The sequence below is a fragment of the Leopardus geoffroyi genome, chromosome D4 (genome assembly GCF_018350155.1).
Source record: "Leopardus geoffroyi isolate Oge1 chromosome D4, O.geoffroyi_Oge1_pat1.0, whole genome shotgun sequence".
Classification (NCBI taxonomy): domain Eukaryota; kingdom Metazoa; phylum Chordata; class Mammalia; order Carnivora; family Felidae; genus Leopardus; species Leopardus geoffroyi.
In genome coordinates this window covers 8,494,783-8,514,956 of record NC_059342.1, presented here as the reverse complement: position 1 = coordinate 8,514,956, position 20,174 = coordinate 8,494,783, and the positions used below count along the sequence as shown (strand labels likewise).

The following is a 20,174-nucleotide window of genomic DNA, read 5'->3' as shown; positions in this document are numbered from 1 at the left end:
AGTACCATGGAAATACATTCTGCTCAAGACTTTGGATTTAAAGAAAAAAGAATCAATTCCTTGGGCACTCAGGCAGAAAAATAGTAAAAATTAGCAAGAATTTGGTTATATTTCAATGAGAAATATATTACACCTTCACAGTATATAATTAACAAAAGAGGAAGGAGGAATATGAGGGTGTTGATAACTTCATTTATTTTTTTTCTGCAAACTTTCAGAAGCAACCTACAAACAAACATTAAAGACTTAGTGGAGCATTCTAAATCTTGACAATATAGAAATTAAAAAAAAAAGAAGAAGAAGAAAATTGGGAGTTGTACCAGAAGGAGGAAATTTCCTCTTCAATTATACAGGGAGAGTCAACACTATCTTCAAAGCAGATGATTCAGGAGAGAGAAGTATGAGGATTATGACATAAGGTTATTATGGTAATCAACTAAAGCACAAATGGGGTGCTTGGGTGGCTCAGTCGGTTAAGTGTCCGACTTTGGCTCAGGCCATGATCTCATGATTTGTGAGATCGAGCCCCACATCGGGCTCTCTGCTGCCAGTACACAGCCTGCTTCGGATCCTGTGTCCCCCTCTCTCTCTCTGTCCCTCCCCCACTCACACTCCTCTCAAAAATAAATAAACATTAAAATAATGAATGAATGAATGAATGAACCCAGAACCACTCAAGAGTAGTTAACATTGTGAAAAATGAGCAGGCATTAGTAGGGTGGATGGGAGAAGTTTCCTTTTTTTCTTAAGGCCTTCCTATACAGCTTGATTCCTTGTGAACAGGTATTACTTTAATTTAAATTAAAACACACACACACACACACACACACACACACACACACACACACACAGTCAATGAGCAGTCCTGCAAACAGCAGGATACCTAATTAATCTTTCCCTTATTCTCTCCTTTCAGAACCCCGTCCTTAAAATGGGCAATTCTGAACATCTGCTCAAACATTTAAAAAAGCGCTATTAACCTTCCTGTTAAAAATTCAACGACTTCAAGTTTACTTAAGTATTCTCTTGAATACTTAAGCTAAAGTTCCTTGCCAACTACCACTTCTGATTCCATCATGTTATCAGAAAACAGAGTCCTATGGAGGTTAGTGTCCAACCCAAGAACATGTCACAGGGGAGAGACCTGGAAGAGAGCAATTCTATTTACCCATGTGTTTAAACCAGTTCAGTTCGTAACTGTTACCAGAGACAGCAGGACTGTGGCCTGGCTGGTCTCTAAGAAGAGTCTAGGAGGGAGTACCCACGGTCGCTGTCTCTCTCCCTTGTCCCTTTCCCTCCCTTCTGCCTATAATCAAGGTATACACTGAGCACAGCATAAGACCCCCCACCTTGGGCCACTGGTGCCCAATTATCAGTGTGCAGAAAACAGGGCCCTCTGAAATCTGCCGCCAGGAAAGAGTAAATGGGCCCCTGGGAGGAACCAGCCAGGGATGTGAGTGCAAAAAACCTTTGCAAACAAGAACTGGTTGGCAGGCAAATGAGGCCAACACACAAAGTGAGGAAGACAGAGAATGACCAAGGAGGGGGACAGACACAGAAGGAAGGTTGGGGGGGGGGGGGGAGAGACAAAGACAGGAACTTGTTTTTCTCTTTGTTTCTCTTTCAGATGACATAAGGGCAGAGCCTGAGGAGTCCAGGAACATCTCTGTGCTGAGCGAGAACGTATCCACCCCCATACAACTGCAGAATCTCCGAAGGGCGCAGAAGTCACATAAAGCTTTTATGAAGGCAATGTTGCCAACCTTGGAGTTTGGACGCCAATTAAAAAAAAAAAAAAAAAAAAAAAAGGCACACTGGCGACTTTCAGACACTTAGTTGTTTCCCTCTGATGATGTTCCAGAAAGCTCAATAACTGGGGAAGAAGAGCATCAAGGAGGCAGACAAGCTGTCTAGGCTTGGAAAGGATACTTTGACCAAATTATAAAGTAAGCACTAAGAAACGTGTAACGTCTACAGAAGCAATTCAGAGTCATCTGTGGATGTGTTGGGGGGGTGGTGCACCACCATACATCCTGTTAGCCAGCTTGCTTACCCTCTACTGGAAAGTGTTTTCCCTTGTAGGCTATAAATATCTGACAGCAGGTACAGGTCTGTTTTGCTCATCTAGCAGAGGGTCTGTACATCAAAGGCATCAGGGAAGTAGTTGTTAATTACCTCACCAAGGGTGATATGGCAGCCTTGGATTCAATGTTTCATCTTGGCTTGGAAAGTTATTACCCACGCACTGGGGCAGTTCAAACAGGAGACATCACTCTTTGCCTTTCCTAATCTCTGGCAGCGGGCAAGTGGAGGGTACGTGGGTAAGAGAAATTTGGGCAATAGTCTCTAGTCCTCTCCAAATGCTGGCATCTCCGGTAACAGGAGAGGGTGATTTAGGTACGTCAGGACAAGTTTTTCAAATTAGGAGACTTTAACACGGACACAAAGGTTATGGAGTGCCCGCCCGGCATACCCTTCCTCATAGGTTACGTTTGCCTTTCACTGTCTCAGAGCTATTTTACAACTCTGTAAGTCAAACCGATGATAATGCAGGCAATTCTCTCAGCGTCAAAAACAGAAAGGAGTTGTGTCTGGTGGAATGTGATTGATTATCGCCCTGTGGGCAGACTGGTTTTGTGTCTATTTCTAAATCCTTTTTCAGTATTCCTCATCCACCTATACACACGTGGTTCTCCGAATTCCCCTTTCAACAGGCTTAACATCTTACTAGCTTACCCATTCGTAAGCTAAGGGAAATATGTGACACATGTTCATTTTATATCTGTGTGAAAGTCATACAGAGTTTTAAAAAAAATGATCTTATTGGAACGTACCATTTTTCACATTAGTTCTGGGATTGCATTTATTCTGTCCCCTCTTCCTGACTTTCTTCCTGCTCCTTTTTCCTTCCTTTTGCGGGTGATGAAGTATACTGCAATAGTTAAGAGACCACAGGCTTGGGGTCAAGTCTCTGCCTATCTGCTTTCTAGCAAACTCGGTCACATTAACTGATCTCGAGCCTCAGTTTCCCTACATGTAGAACTAGGGGTAACATTAGTGCTGACTTCATGGGTTGCTCTGAGACTTAATGAGTAATGCCTATAAAGTGATTATGCATCATTTGGCAAAGAGCAGGTGCATAATACATGCTAGCTATTATTCCCTCTTTTCCTGTGTTGCGTGAGCCAGGCTAGTTATTAGTGACCAGCTCCCAGCTGAAGTGGAGTAGGGATGTAGACAGTTAATCAGGCTGTCAGGAGAACTCCCCTTGACCGTAGGGTTTCACTGTCTACTCTTTCCCCAGAAAGGCCCAAGTAACTTACACTTTGTGTGGCAACTGCTCACTGCCTATCAAATCTCCATTTTTGCTTTTTATCTAATTAGTGAAATGCCTGTGTTACCAGAGGCAACAATGTACTAACTTAAAAGACCCTACTTTCCAGCCTCTCCAGCAGCCAAGCATGGCTAACTGACTAAGTTCCGGTCTAGGAGGTATAAACATGAAGTGTTGAGAGGGACCTCCAGCAGGTCTCCCTAAAAGGGGGGAAGAAACCAAAGGAAAGCCATTTTTGAGCCCTCCCCTTGTCATCTTATTACCTACGCACAGATTTGTTGGCTGAAGTTCCAGCAGCCGACCTGGCGTTGACGTGACCTTCAGGTGATAAGCTCTACCAGGAATATGTAGCAGAGAGAGGCAAGGGGTCTAGGTCTCTACAAATCCTTTGGAGCTACTACCTTGCCTTAGGCTACCTCATCAGACTTTTTTTTTTTTTTTTTTTTTTTTTTTTTTGCATTTTGGTTAGTTAACATACAGGGTAGTGTTGGTTTCAGGAGTAGAACCCAGTGATTCATCCCTTACAAACTATACCCAAGGCTCATCACAACAGTGCCCTCCCCAAGGCCCATCCCATCTTTTGCATGGAAGAAAAAAAAATCTCTTGGGTGTGTAAGCCAAGGTTCCCTTGGGTTTTCTGTTACACGCAGGGGAACCAACAGATAAACAGTGGAGGTCTTGTTCAGCCCAAGGGACCTCTCAACCACGACGGCCATAACAGAACCATGGGGTTCAAGGACTTGAATCAATTTTTACTGTTTTGTTACCTAAACTTGGGTTCCATGTGGGCCCTGAGGGAGCGTGCAGGAGAGGGGGGCTGATGAAGAAGAGTGGAGATGCTCCTCCTCTATCTACACCTCCTCTTATACGCTTGAGTACATTTCCCCGCTAAGGAATTGTTTCCATCCATAAGCAGTCTTCAGGATGTAGAGGTCTGTGAGCCTCCAGCATAATTATGGGCCTTAGAGGAACGCTAAATATTAGTATATAAACACGAGCTAACTTTTCGTTTCTTTCCTCTGGGCAGACACACCAACAGTACAAAGTTATGTGATTCTATGTACGTCCAGTTACATTATGTGATTATATATTTACATAGTTATATTTTGGTGGCTTTGCTTTTGGTAAAATCGACGATAATATGGGATCTTTACCCCCCACCTTTGCGTTTTATTTATTATGTCTATTCCACAATTCTGTGGGAGAGGCTTTATTATCTCCTCTCTATAGATAAGAAGACCAAAACTCAAACTGATTTAAGTCTATCAAGAGGACTCTGGTTTTTTGTAGCAACTGGTCATGAAATAACCTCTTGACTGGACTGAAGTTTTTTGTTTTTAATTTTTTTAACGTTTATTTATTATTGAGAGACAGAGCATGAGTGGGGGAGGGGCAGAGAGAGAGAGGGAGAGACAGAATCCCAATCGGGCTCCAGGCTCTGATCTGTCAGCACAGAGACCGACGCGGGGCTTGAACTCACAAACCACAAGATCATGACCAGAGCCGAAGTCGGACAGTTATGACTGGGCCACCCAGGCACCCCTGGACTGAAGTTTTTAATAGAAAAAGGGATTTTAAAATTTGCACCAAAGGACTATTTGAAGTTAGGGCCTTCCATTTATATACATGACCAACAGATTACATGCTTGATGTAGCTGATGGGATAAAAATAATACAAACAAACTACTTACAGGCCAAAGAAAAGTGGGGAGCTTCGTTGAAAACAAATCTATCTGTCTAAAGAATTGAGACCAAACAATATTTTGACAAATATGAAGGAATGAAGGTCATTTGGATTTTAATTTCCACCAAATGTTACGAGCCCATAAAAACTGTCTCAGGTTTTACCAGACCTCAAATGTTTCATCTTTGCAAATGGCTTCTCATCAAACGTGATATTCAGATAATTAGCCTATCCTTGGCTTTAAGAGCCACCGGTGACTTGGAAATACGAACAGCCTGATGTGCAGCTCACTCCTCGGAGCCTGGAGGAGACAGCAGGCAAGTACAATCGCTCCTCTGTAGTGAGGGCTGATAAAATGCATATGTCACAAAAAAATGCAGCAAAGGCATTCTGAATTTCCTTTTCTGTAGGTCCTTCTTCAATTTTTTTTTTTTTTTGATGTTTTAGTTTTTTATTTTGGAGAGAGAGACAGAGTGTGAGTGGGGCAGGGGCAGAGAGAGAGAGACACACACACAAAATCTGAAGCGGGCTCCAGGCTCTGACCTGTCAGCACAGAGCCCGACGCGGGGCTTGAACCCCTAAACTGGGAGATCACGACTTGAGCTGATGTCGGATGCTTAACCCACTGAGCCACCCAGGCGCCCCTCTAGGTCCTTCTTAAGAAAAAGAGTATTCAGTCTAAGAAAGCAGCTCAGGAAAAAACAAAAGACAAAAAAACAAAACACATTTCTGAAAGGTCAAGCCAGGAGTATTATGAATCACCAGGGATATTTATGATCTAAAGAAAACTGTTACCTTATGCAAAACTCCGTTATGGAATGAAATGTAATTAAGGATTTATAGAAAAAAACACATTGGGGCCTCTACTAAGAAATCAGGGCTGAAAAAAAATATTTATTTTTCCTTTTCCAAATCACAGACTCTCAGAATCTGATCCTTGGTCCGTGTGTCCCTCCTTCTGTTTCCTTGTCACAGGAATTGTTCCATTTCGGAACATCTTCCACAGCCCGTCCCTTCTTGCTTCAGATAAATATCCAGTCACCATTTGAGCGCGGTGACCCAGATCGCTCTACGCTTACAAAGCATCTTTCTTCTGAGACAGTCCCAAACCATCCATTGCCTCAGTTAAACTTTCCCCAGCCAGTGGATGCTTTAATTTGTCACCCCTCAAAGTGTTTCAGCAAGCTCCTTCAGCAAGTGACCTGCTGATATACTTCCAGAAGACCCTTCATCTGTTTCTGTCATTTATTGATGACCTCAGTCCGCCTGCTAAGAAGCCCTGAGTTAAAGGTGAGGTCCGGGGATGGTTTTCACTTTTTGTATTTCATCCTCTCAATCTCAGTTTAACGCTGAGCCTTTGCAAAGACAGTGTGACATAATAAGAAGTATACATATTTGGTCCCTGACCTGCAGTTGCTGACACAGAGCTCCTAAATCCCTTGGAATTTCCCGGGTGAGAGCAGAAATTTTTGTTCTCATGAGAGGGGTCCTGGGGGGCTTCCTGGATAGCTTCCGGATGGGGGCTGCTTACCAGAAAGACAGAGCACTGATTGGAAGCTTGGGACTTTCAGTCTCATCCTCTATCCTCCGGGGAAGGGGAGAGGGGCTGGAGACGGAGTTAATCAATGATCATGCCCACATGATGACGTCTCCATGAAAATCCCTCACCGATGGGTTCAGAGAGCTTCCGTGTTAGTGAATGCATCCGTGTACTGGGAAGAAGCATCCCTACTTCACAGGGACGGGAGCTCCTAAGCTTGGGACCCTTCATTTGGCCATCCATCTGCACTCTTCATAACATCCTTTACGACAAACGGATACAAATGTAAGTAGATGTTTCCCTAAGTTTTTGACCTGTCCTAGAAAACTATCAAAACGCGGGCAGCCTTGGGGGACTGAGTCCTTGAACCCATGGAATCTGACACTGACTCCAGGTTATTGGTGTCAGAATTGAATGAAATTACTTGACCCCAGTTGGTGTCCAGAGAGTTGGGAAATCGGCTGGCATAGGGAACAAACCCCCACACGTTAGGTGTGCGAAGTATCAGGAGTTAGGAAAACAGTTTTCCTTTTACGTTCATGCGTGATGGCCAAGGAGAGTCTCGACTTACAGGCAGAGCCACTCAGACAGCTTCTCAGTATTAAGAAATAGAGTTGACCTCGTGTGTCCCTTGTTTCATAGGATTCACTTACCAAACAGGCTCAGGATTTCATTCCAGGCTCGAGTTCAGTTTGAGACGATGCAATTTAGACGCAGATGACTTTTGGGTTCTAGGACCCAATTCTGATGAGTGTGTGTGGAGGGGCTTCCCACACAGCACCCAGCAATTCTCAGGTGCCAACAGGGTGATAATTCTGCCACCGCTTGGAGACAGCACCAGATTCCACAGGCTAAGGGTTGAAACCTACACAACTGCCCCACTCCCTCCACACGCCAGTGGCAAGCCCAGGCTGTGACCCGTACTTCTGACCCACAGGCTACAGGTAGGAGGTTCCCACGACCCCCTCCTCTAGTTCGTTTGCTTTGCTAGCAGCTCACGGCACCCACACGCACCCATTTTACTTAGTAGGTCGCTGGTTTATTATAAAAGGAGGTAAGGCAGGAAGAGCCAGTTGGGAGAGATGCACGGGGCAAGGTCTGAGGAAAGGGTACGGAACTTCCGGGCTCTCTAGGCAAACTACTCTCTCCAGTCTCCACGTGCTCACCAATCTGAAAGCTCTCGGAACCCTGTTCTTTTGGGTTTTTACAGGGGCTTCATTACTCAGGCGTGGCTGATTGCGTCATCAGTCATTGGCAAGCAAACTCAATCTCCAATCCCTGTCCCCTCCCCCAAGGTCAGGGGTGAGAGTGAAATCTCTCCTCTTCTAACCACTGGGTTGGCTCCCCTGGCAACCAGCCCCTCTCCTTAGGTGCGGTCCTAAAAGCACCTCATTAGCATCACAAAAGACAACTTTATAGCTCTCAACACCTAGAAATTCCAGGGCTTCCGAGGAGTTCTGTGCCAGAAACAAGATGATACATCATCACAGTATCACGCAATTATCACACGCTATTGACACTGAACTCCAAGAGAGCAGTTAAAGCGTGGGTTGTCAGAAACTATAGCGATTGCGACCATTGAGCCCGGACACAGAAGACCAGGGCTCTGTTGGTTTATAGACCACAAGGCAGAAAGGAAAAGCACATAAGGGAACCTCAAAGATCAGTCACGGTTCAACAACCTCATGGTACCTAAGAGGAAACAGAGACCCAGAAAAGTGACGTGACTTGTCGATTTCAAGAAACCAGGGTGCAACCCAATCAAGGCTACATGCGGGACTCACTGTCCCCCATGCAAGCATCTTTCATGCCCGCGTGGAGATGACCCCCACTTTGGCTGGAAGAAGAGGAAGATCCATCGGTCAGGATCCAGACTGTGCCTCGTATATCTGCTGCACAACAACTGTACCTTGTTTCCCTGTCCTTGCTTTGTGCAGAAAAATTGAGCCACCGTTGCCATCATTAGCTGCTCTTCAGACCAGCTGAGGAATTCTCATGCTGATTTATTAGTCTCTGCTGGGCTGTGTTCCACATAATTTTCAAGCAAAGGAGAGAAAAGATTTCCATCAGCTAGGAAGCGGTGTGCAGCACAGAGGTTAAAACAACATCTCCCCTGAATAATACATTTAAAAAGTCACCCAAAGCATGTTATTCAATCTGGCACCTAGATTTAAAGATTGCCAGATGGCCCACCCAGGCCTCTGAGGAAGAAATATCACATTGTTCTTCCCTTCTTTCTCCTGCCTCGCAGTGATAATATCACAACTGAGTAGAGAACCCCAGAACTGCGGCATTCAATTACGCCAATAACCAAAGGTAAGCGGCTCAGGCAGCGTGAGCTCTCTCCACCTGGAGACAGAACAGCATTTGTACGTGTAAAACCAAATTCCCTAAGCCTCTCGAAGCAAGCAGGAAACCTCAAGAAGAAACCAAGAAAGAAGAGGGGTTTTCAAAGTCTTCCCAGGCCAATCTTTTGGGACCCCACTACGTGAATGGCACGGTAACGTGTAATCTACCAAAGGGACTATCTGACAAATGTACGTGGACGTTGAATTCCAGCCCTGCGATCACCCCGCATTGTCCCTGCCTTCCATTCGGTTTGGTCAGTTCAGCTCAGAGACTGTCTACCAGGCATACAGGGCTCTGCTGTATGTCGCACAGTTTATGATGCGATACCATCGTCAATGTATAAAAATGACCAAGCGCGTCTGCCTCCACAGCTGGTTCGTGAAGGAGGTAACCGTACACGCGGCCCAGAATCCTAGCTAACGCTGAGGCAGGGCTTCCTGGTGGCTTGCTCTGTCTGAAGGGCTTTACGTACGTTAATTCATTTAATCACGCGTCCCTAGAAGGTGGGCTATGCGATGATTCCATTTGACTAACGCAGAGACTGAAACTAGGTAATCTGCCAAGAGTCGCTGTTACAGGTTGAATGTGCTTCCCCCACCCCATCGCTATGTCGAAGTGGCAATCTCTGGTACCTCAAAATGTGACCTTGTTTGGAAATGGAGTCATTGCAGATGTCGCCACTTCATCAGAGTGTTGAGTTCGACAGAGGTTGGAGTCATACTGGAGTAGAGTGGGCCCCGAATCCGGGGCGACAGGCCTTCTTTTCTCCCCAAGAGGAGGAAGCTTGGGCACGCACGCGCACGCACGCGCACGCGCACGCCCATGTGAAGATGAAGGTAGAGGTCGGGGCGATGTCGCAGAAGCCAAGGGATACCGGCAAAGCAGCAGACACTTGCAGAGAGGTCGCCATAGAATCTCCGCCACAGTTCCTGGAAGGGATGAACCCGGCCACACCTCGATCTCCAGCTTCTAAGCCTCCAGAACTAGGAGGCGATGAACTGTGTTCAAGTTCACCCAGTTTAGGGTACTTGGTTATGGCTGGTTTAGCAAACTAGTACAGTCACCAAACAAAACAAAACAAAACAAACCACTGGGGTCAGGGCTCAACCCAAGCAGTCTGGCAGCAAAGTCTACATTTTTAACCATTTGTGCCTACACTACTTAAGGCACTGAGCTAAACATATGCTTCCCTACATATAAGGAAGAATGAGAGACGCATGAAGGGACATATAAACCAAGTGAGTTCAAAGACAGATTTTGACCGGCCTAATTCAAAACATTTACTGGATAGGCATTTGCTGATATCTTACATCTGTGGGGACTCAAAAAGTGCACAGGTATGTCTCTATTCTCGTGAGACTTGATAACCTAGTTGGATCTCCGAAGAGCTAAAGATGTACTGAGTTGGGGAGGCTTTACATCAGAGGTGGCAGGTTAGGAAAATCTAGAAGGTCATGGGGGAGCTGCCAGGTCAACACCGGGGCAGAAGGGGATTTCGAGCAGAGAGAGCAATGTGTATAATGTCACAGAATCATGAACTAGAAACGGCAAAGCAAGGAAGTGAAAGCCTGGATTTTGAATAAATCACGTAAGGGTGGGTGAATGCCTAATCCATGTCAGATCCCTGTGCCAGAGACTTGGAGAAAGCAGCCTTGGGCTAGGCTGTGTTAACTCTGGTGTTGACCCAGAGTGCCGTCTTGCCGCCATTTTGATTTACCATTCCTCCTTTGTGTCCTCGCTGGCTGCCTGAGTCCTCAGATCTAAACCCCAGCTTCTGATGACCACCTCAAGCCTGCCGATCTTCTTACCCCTTTTCGAGGGCTTCTTGGTTTTGACTCTTGGCTTTTTTGGGGAAACCATTTAGTTCTTCTCTCCGGCTCCACACATCTGGCCACTGGGGACTTGGGTCGGCTGAACCTACCCTGGATTCAGCAGTTAAGAGAGGAGAAGAGGCCAGGCCAGGAGTCAGAATAAGGGGAGGAAGATGACTTGTTATGGGCTAATTGTGTCTGCCCCACATTCATATGTTGTAGTCCTTATCCCCAGTACCTCAGAATGTGCTATATTTGGAGATGTAGTCTTTAAAGAGGTAAAGTACAATGAAGTCACCAGAGTGAGCTTAGTCCAATATGACAAGTCCAGTATGTCCTTAAAGAAGAGGACGAAGGCACACCCAGAAAAAAGACCATGTTAAGACAGAAGGAAAAGAAAGCCATCTACAAGCCAAGGAGAGAGACCTTAGAAGAAGCCAACCCTGTGGCCACCTTAATCTTGGACGCCTAGCTTCCAGCACTGTGAAAAAATAAATTCCTGCTGTGTAAACCACCTAGTCTGTGCTACTTGGTTACAGCAGCCCTAGCCAACTTCTACACGGGGGGGGGGGGGGGGGGGGGCGGGCGTCAAGGGAAAGGAAAGAAGGACATTAGTCTGCGAATCCTCACTACCTCCAAAGTGGCTCTGCTTCCTGGAATGGAGTCAAGATGGAGACCGGGCCTTTCTGGATGCCAGCTGGGATAAAGACCCCAGCCAAGGAAGGATCTGGAAAGTAGGAGGCTCACAAAGCGATGGGCCCCCTAGTGAGTCCCCTACAGAGACTCCATCAGGTTAAGTGTGATTTCAGACACCCACACTCCTCTCCTCAGAAGCTGTCATCTACCCAAGTTACAGTTCAAGGCCCAACATGCAACGCTGCTCTAGAGGGTGAAATTCATTAGCCCGAGAGTAACCTGAGGGATCTGTCAACATGGGACAGTGACAATTATTTCTTCTTCCCTGTTTTGATTGGAAAAGCAGAGGGCCCTGGGTCCTGGAGGCAGGAACAGTGTTCACAACAGAAATGGATGCAGTGTGTGTGTGTGTGTGTGTGTGTGTGTGTGTGTGTGTGTGTGTGGAGACGACTATAGGAATGGTGCCTGGGGCGGGGGACACAGCAGATTTTTTTTTTTTAATTCTGCTTAGTATTGGCCTTCTTTACCTTCAACAGGGTTGTTGAGGAAGTATGCTGGTTGCACTCACACATACGCGCTGCTGGGCTTCCAAGGATTTATGAAGATTTCTTTTGTGACTTCATTATAAAGGCGCCTCTTTCCCAAGGGACCCATTCATCAAGGTATCACGGCAGTGTGCTTCCTGCCTTTGGCCGTGCCGAGAAAGCCCTTTCAAACAAACTGTGCACCAGCTGCAACACAGAGCGTGCTGCCTGGGGCACATGAATTAAATTAAGCATCATCCCAGTAAGCATGAGAAACAGGCTGTCAAGGCATCAGGAGGAAAAGTGAAAAATTCAGCCAATTTGTCCTGATCCTTCCTCGACACAATCTGCATATTCGGAGCTATCGGGATGTGGCTGGGGTGAAATGTGACTCCAAGAGAGGGGTTGTGTCTTGTTCTTCCAGAATATTCCCGAGCACCACGCCAGGGACCAGGAGCACTCAGAAAATGCACACTGCATCTTCAACATTGTCACCGAACAGTTGTCTTGCAGGTACGCCCTCATTCCGAAGTAACAAGCGTCACTTCTGGGTTTAACACGAAACGGGTTGTCACCGATGTACTCAATCGGCTGGGAACCCTCTGCCTGTTTACGGCAACTCTACCTTCACCTAAGTAAGTGGGCGGAACGATGCTGGCCAGCCACGGGCATTAATTTACCCCAGTAAATAATGGGGCTTTCTTTTTTTAAACTCAACTCAAAAGGAATAATAATAGCAATTAGCATCTGGACAATGCTTCACAGTTTACAAAAGACTTGCACAAGCTTTATCTTCTTTAGAGAGGGCAAGGCGGGTATGTGTGCGGGCCCTCGGTTGATTTCACCTGCCCAGGACCAGGTCTGTCTGGGAAATTCTTACTCCCCTCTTCTGATGGTGTGATGCTGTAAAGTTGCCAGGTGCAGCCAGCCTCCTCCTCTGCCCCAGCCACAGAAGTTGGCATATGAACCGGGTCCAGGCGATCACAGAACTCCATCCCTCTGGGAATGAGGGTCAGAAGAACAGGTGGCTAGACTGATCAAAATACTTCACTAAGATGTTTTTTCAGTGTAGACCTGGAGAAGATTACTTGTTTCCTGCGTCATGGGTCTGAAAGGGTATTATTCAGGGGCCTCCTGTGTGCCAGTGGTCTTTCCCGTCCACACGAAGACGGACTGTCTATAGTAGGAGAATGAATCCCACATAGAAGGAAGCAGAGCTCTAGTGGGGAAGGAGTGGGTGGAGGAGACAGAGAGAGGGAGAGAGAGAGAGGATGAAACTGATCTGGATCACTAGCTCTTCTCTGGAGGCCGGATGGTATTACTCAGAAGCCCTCTGGACTGCCTGATTATATGAGCCAATAAATAAATTCTCTTTTCTCTTAAGCCAATGTGAGTTATCCTTCTGTGACCCAAGCAATAGGTCTTCCAAAATCAGACTGATTTTTGAAGATGAAGAAACCAAGCTGTTTTCACATTGTCTATGAAAATTTTCTTCCCTTCTCCTTGGTAAAATCATACGTTTTTGCCCCATTCACATTAGCCTTGGTCATGTCACTTGCTTCAGTCAATAAAAAAAGCCAAAACCATGAACATGTACATGAGCAAAAAAATAAACCTTCTGTTGCTGTTACCCTGACAAGTTAGTCTTCTGTTAGTTTAGCAGAGCCTCGTTCAAAACTCGTCACTAGCCTGACTGATCTATATCTCTCTCTATATCTATATGTAGGTGTATATAGACAGACTTATATTAATTAAGTGCTACAGCAGCCCAAATATCAATTTTGTTGGACGCCCATTTCTACAGTTCTTATGGATACCATGCCAGGTTGGTTCTAGCAAACCTAACCTCTCCCCATTTTCCAGAGCCTGTGTGTGTGTGTGTGTGTGTGTGTGTGTGTGTGTGTGTGTGTGTTTATGATTGTTTTTCTTTCTGGAGCATTTCTCAAAAATCAAAACCATATAATCAAATAACAAAACAAAACAAAACAAAACAGAACATGGTCTTAAACCGTAGGTAGTACCAGGATGACTGATGTAAACACTGATAATAATAAGAACAGCGAATATTAATATCCACTAACAGGCATCACACATCAGCAAGTTCTTAGAGACAAATCTTTGTAGGAAGAAGTCCACATGGGGCTATGGGATTTCATATATATTTAGAAAAAGGCCTTTATGAGATAGCAGACTGTTTATAGTACTTTGTGAGAACATGGGGCTATCCCTGAAAATCTTTCCAGCAATAAGCCTACCCCGGTTATTTCATAGCAAAGTACAGAGAAGAGTCATTCTACTTATAGACGAGGCATGGAGTTTTCTTGTTAAAGACAAGAGTTGTCATTTGCTGAAATTTTCCGTGATGACAAGTAGTGGTCAGAATTATTTTACTAGCAGACATTTTTGAAAAAATAAAACATAAGTCGCCCTTCTGAAATAAAGATGACTTTGAGTAATAAATGGAGGAGGAGCTATTTTTGAAAAGAAACTTGTGCTATGGAAAGAACATTTTGAAAATGGTTGTTTGGGAATATTTCATTGTTACAAAATTTTGTTTCTGAAAATGATAAAAAGTCTCGTGGCTGGAAAATTTTAAAGACTGGGGGGGGGGGGACCTGGGTGGCTCAGTTAGTTAAGAGTCCAGCTTCGCTCAGTCATGATCTCACAGTTTGTGAGTTTGAGCCCCGCATCAGGCTCTCTGCTGTCTCTGATTGACATCAGAGAAAAGAGAAATGTATTAATTGAATTTAAATACATTGCATAATGGTAGATGGGCTGAAAATGAATCATTGTGATTTACTTTGCTCAATTCATTTTGCCTTCCTTCCATTTGAATTTACACATTTTTGTATGTTTTCTACCCCATAGCCTTCACAAAAAGCATCAAGATAAGTTTAACAAAGAACCAGACCTTTAAATCACATTATTAGCAAATATTACATAGTTTTTTCCAAGTTTATTTTGAGACAGGGAGAGAGTGCACACACGGGGCAGGGGCAGAGAGAGGGTGACAGAGAGAATCCCAAGCAGGCTCTGTGCCAGGAGGAGCTTCATAGCAGGAACCATGAGATCATGATCTAAGCCACAATCAAAAATCAGATACTTAACTGACAGAACTACCCAGGTGCCTCGATATCAATATTTTAAATCATATTAACTCTATAGGTTCTTGTGTGCCAATAGCGAAATATTATGCATTTAAAAGTCATGCGGAGGGGCGCCTGGGTGGCGCAATTGGTTAAGCGTCCGACTTCAGCCAGGTCACGATCTCGCGGTCCGGGAGTTCAAGCCCCGCGTCAGGCTCTGGGCTGACGGCTCAGAGCCTGGAGCCTGTTTCCGATTCTGTGTCTCCCTCTCTCTCTGCCCCTCCCCCGTTCATGCTCTGTCTCTCTCTGTCCCAAAAATAAATAAACGTTGAAAAAAAAATTAAAAAAAAAAACAAAAAAAAAAGCCATGCGGATTTTTATCTTTCCTCCTTTTCAATAATTTTATTTCTGGTTCTTATACATATGATTGCATGGGCTAAGATTTCTAGTACTAAAGTGAACAGAAGTTTACCTTTGGTCTTAAACAGGATGCTTACTGAATATTTGTTGAATAATTCATATATAATGCACTCATCTTAAGTGTGCAGTTTAACGTGTTTTAATAAATATGTATACCCATGTAAATACCACCGCCATCAAGATACGGAAAGTACCCATCACCGCCAAATTGCCTTCCCGCTTCCTTACAGTCAATCCTGACCCTGCTTCGCCCACTTACCACTGATCTGCTGTCACTGATTAGCTTTACCTTTTCTAGACTTTCACATAAATAGGTGAATATGCTTTCTTGTGTCTGGCTTCTTGGCATAATATTTTTGAGATCTGTCCATACTGTTATACGGAAAAGTAGCTTATTCGTTTACGTTGCTTAATAGTATTCCCTTGTTTGAATATACCACCAATTGGTTTGTCTTTTCATCTACTGATGGACATTTGTGTACAAATCTTTGTGCAAACATATATTTTCATTTCTCCTAGGTAAATGCCAAGGGATAAAACAGCTGGATGCTAGGGACAGTGCATGTTTAACCTAAAGAGAATTCACCTGATGGTTTGTGAAAGTCCCTGTCCCATGTTACATTCTCACACAAGGTGAATGTGGGTCCCACTGGTTTATTGTCAGTCTTTAAAAATTAAAAAAAATTTTAAATGTTTATTTTTCAGAGAGAGAGAGAGAGAGAGAGAGAGAGAGAGAGAGAGAGAGGCAGCGTGTGAGTGGGGAAAGGGCACAGAGACAGACAGACAGAATCTGAAGCAGGCTCCAGGCTCTGAGCTGTCAGCACAGAGCCCTGCACGGTGCTCGAACTCACGGATCGCAAGATCATGACCTGAGCTCAAGTCGGATGCTTAACCGACTGAGCCACCCAGGCGCCCCAGTCTTGTAAATTTTTAAGTTTATTTATGTGTTTTGATAGACACGGAGAGTGAGGGAGGGGCAGAGAGTCAGGGAGAGAGAGAATCCCAAGCAGGCTCTGCGCTGTCAGCGTAGGGCCCAAGGCGGGGCTCGAACTCACAAACTGAGATCATGACCTGAGCTGAAACGGAGAGTTGGGACATGCATCCGACTGAGCCACTCGGCTCCTTTATCGTCAGTCTTCTAAATTTTGGCCATTGGTACATGTTTAGTGGGTATCTCGTCATTTTAACTTTGGAGTCATTTATAACATACATGGTATGTTAGCACAGTAGCACATCCATAGTTTTCAAAACAAATCAATCTGCATATATCACAGGATAGCTGAAAAAGTATGCCAATCATGAGACACAAACAGGATGCTGCAGACACATTACACGCAGTAATGACCAGGTTCCTGCCTGGAGCGCTGGTCACTCCAAACCTAAGCAGTTAGTTGCTTTTTTAAAGACAACCTTACAGAGGTTTTGAGATTTCCAATGTTATATCCTGAAAAGAGGTTAGGGAGGAGAGAAAACTATTTTCCTGCTTCCAGTTCTAAGTTTGGGACCTGCCAGCAAAGGCTACTTGTCCACTGGAGCCAGAGGGCAGACCGTGGAGCGCACTTTCTTTCCAGTATCGCCCCCCGCTGTGGTGCCGACCTCGGTTTCACTCCTGATTCAAGCTCATGGGCACAGAAGGTAACCCTAAAGAAAAACATGTTTCCCCCTCCAGGGTGGCTCCAGGGGGCGGCTGGGCCCCAGCAGCTTCTTGGGCACTTGACTTACCATTCACACGCAAGTTTAGGGACACTCATCTGTCATTTCATGGCTGGCTGGCGGAAAAGCATCAGTGCAAATACCAAGAAACCTCAGCGGTAAGTCCGTCTCAAGCAAGTCGGATGTCCCGTAATACGCTCAGTGTGATAGTTTAATCAGAGAATCGTGAGGTACCGTTGCCTCTGCCCAAGAGGAACAGACTTTTCTTCCTTTCAAGAAAGCTCTTTTCAGATAGCTATTAGGTTGCTGAATGAGGAACTGCACAAAAGAGATGCTGGCTCCTTGTGGTCTTTTAGATCATTAAAAAGTTACCCAGGTGGCAAAACCAGTTATCATTTCCTAAGCTACGGCGCATGAAAAGAGCAAGGCTGGACACCAATCTGAGGCTGCATGACGGCCAAACCATCAGCCCGGAGCGAACGAGGATGCATCAATTCTGTGGAACGTAAGGAGTCACGGTGATTACTTAGCATTGTGTGGGGAAAACCAACCTGTTGATTTGACTGCATATTTTGCTCTTCAGATGCTGGTCTGGCTTCCAAGAGCGTCACACAGCCAACATTGATCGTGTGTGTGTGTGTGTGTGTGTGTGTGTGTGTGTGTGTGTGTGTTTCTCTTGTGGCACCTGGCACAGGGTGAAATTCTCCAGCTACCGGGAGCTGGCTGGGAAAAGTACAGTTAGGGCGGGGTTGGGAGGGGGGAGGGGGGAGGCGTTGCCACGGGGAGGGTGTGAGTGTGAAACGGGTTCGCTGTTAGGGCTGAAGGGAGCTGTAAGACATCAAAACCTTTTTAGTGATGATAAGTAATCAACCATCTGATGCTTTTCAGTTTCATTCCCCGGGAGAGCTCAAAGGGATGCCTTACTTATTTGGCCAAATTTAAATTACAGTCTGTCTTACCTTCCCTGCTCTGCCTGCCAAGAAAACGTGTGCAACTCCCCCTAAAATGTGTGGGTGCCTTGCAGGAAAATGCTCTAGGTCCACAGGCGTTTTTTCTGCTGCTTCCCTCAAACTGGCCAACAACAGACAGCCGTGCACACTCGGGGCTGCTAGGGGGTAAAGGGAGGAACAATGAGCTGAGTGGCCATGAATTAAGACTGAGGCTTGAGGAAAGAATATTTCAGATGCTGCAAAGTGAGCCAAAGAGTTGTTTGATTTATTGAATTATGGTTTAAAGATCGAGATGACTGACAGTGCCGTGTTGAAATGAGGACACCTTTCCACCACAGAGGACAGACAGCTACGGATTTGGGCGAGCCTCTTACCTTCTCCAGCCCCTCCTCTGTAAATCTGTAAATTGAGGAAACTGGGCATCAATTTCAAAGTGGTTTTTTTTTTTTTTTTTTTTTTTTGCCTCCAGACCTCAATTATACCTCAAACAACAACAACAAAAAGAGAGGGGGTATAAAGGGAAAGAAAACGCTAACATGAAAAAATATCTGTATCCCCATGTTCATAGCAGCATTATTTCTAATAGCCAAGGCATGGAAACCATCTAAGTGTCCATCAATGGATGAATGGATAAAGGAGTTGTGGTATATGTATGCAATGGATTATTATTCAACCTTAAAGAATGAGGGAACCCCTACCATTTACGACAAGATGAATGTTCCTCGAAGAGATTATGCTAAGTGAAATAAGTTAGAGAAAAACAAATACTGTATGTATGATCTTACTTATATGTAGTCTTAAAAAAAACAAACATGATACAACAAAACCCCCAAATTCCACCAAACTCATAGAAAAACAGATCAGATTTGTGGTTACCAGAGGTGGGGGTGGGGAATGGAGGTAAATGGTTCAAGGGTACAATCTTTTACTTTTGAAGTAAGTATTGCAGATACAATATATAACGTACTAACTGTAGCTAACACCGTTGTATGATGTCTGAGAAAGTTGTTAAGAAAGTAGATCCTAAGAGTTTCCATGGCAAGGAAAAATTTCTTCTCTTCCTTGTATTTTATCTGTATGAGATGACAGATGTTAACTAAACCTATTGTGGTAATCATTTCACAAAATACCTAAGTCAAACTATCGTGCTGTATACCTGAAACTTAGTGACATCTGTTAATCATTTCTCAATACAACTGGGAAAGAGAGGAAATTGAGGTTAAAAATAAAAGCAAACTTTCCAAAAGTCAAAAAAAAAAAAAAAATGACAAGTCAATTCTGTTGCTTTTAACCATGTCTCAGTGATGTGCACAATACATTCTGGCTTCCAGCCTTTCTGGCTATTTACTAAATTGGATGCGATAAAATCTATCCATCGCAAAAAGAAGGGGGTGTTCCTGTCACTGTAGGGAGCTTGGGGCAGGAAGGCTCCTCCCACTGTTCCCATCCAGCTCCCTTACTTGCCCAACTCAGACACTGTGGGAAACCCTTTCTGGGGGCTGTTTCGTCTCTGATGTCATACAATCCCAGTAATTCTCAAAGTGTGGTCCCCTGACCAAGCATCAGCAACAGCAGAACTTATAAGAAATGTGAGTTCTTGGTCCACATCCCTCTACCTACCGAATGGGAACCTGTGGGGGTGGGGCCCAGCAATCTGTGTTACAGAAGTCTTGCAGGACATGCTGATTTACCTTCATCTGAGAGCCACTGTGTTGTTTATTCCCTGATGCCCAAGTGGTTTGTTTCCTCTCAACAGTCACCAAACCCGAGGCCATCTGACAATTTAGGAGATTTGGGTCAGCCAGCACAGTTTCTACCCGGGAAAGGATTTAGAAACAGCTCTGAATTTCTCCCGAGACCCGGATGTTACAGAGCGGCTTAACACACGGCTCTGGCCAGTCTGCAGAATTGCTGAGAAGGGCAGGGCATAAGTACAGAGGCTCTGCCTCTTGCAACTGTTTGGGTTTTAAAAAGGGGTGCTAAAGGAAATTGCAAAATGCAATTTAAACGCACACTCTCAGAAAACGTGCTCTGCCCCATGCCTCCCATTGTTGCCTGGGGATCACCCTTCCATGATCTTTGTTGGGTTGACTTGTACAGAGACAGGGGTGAAATGAGGCCCCATAACAGCAACGTTAATAGCCACAAGGAATAGTGACAAGGATAACAATAGCAAGAAATGTCAGG

At 44.9% G+C, this 20,174-nt stretch overlaps 1 protein-coding gene and 1 long non-coding RNA gene across 2 annotated transcripts in view; one reads left to right on the top strand and one right to left on the bottom strand.

Moving 5' to 3' along the window:
* LOC123593587 (histone-arginine methyltransferase CARM1-like) overlaps window positions 1-20,174 on the bottom strand; it is a 246,751-nt gene that overhangs the window by 49,730 nt on the left and 176,847 nt on the right. The gene's annotated exons all lie outside the window — the stretch shown is intronic.
* On the top strand, window positions 631-2,104 carry LOC123593850. Its single transcript, XR_006710562.1, has 2 exons — window positions 631-1,105; window positions 1,628-2,104. It is a non-coding gene; the product is annotated as an uncharacterized LOC123593850 (long non-coding RNA).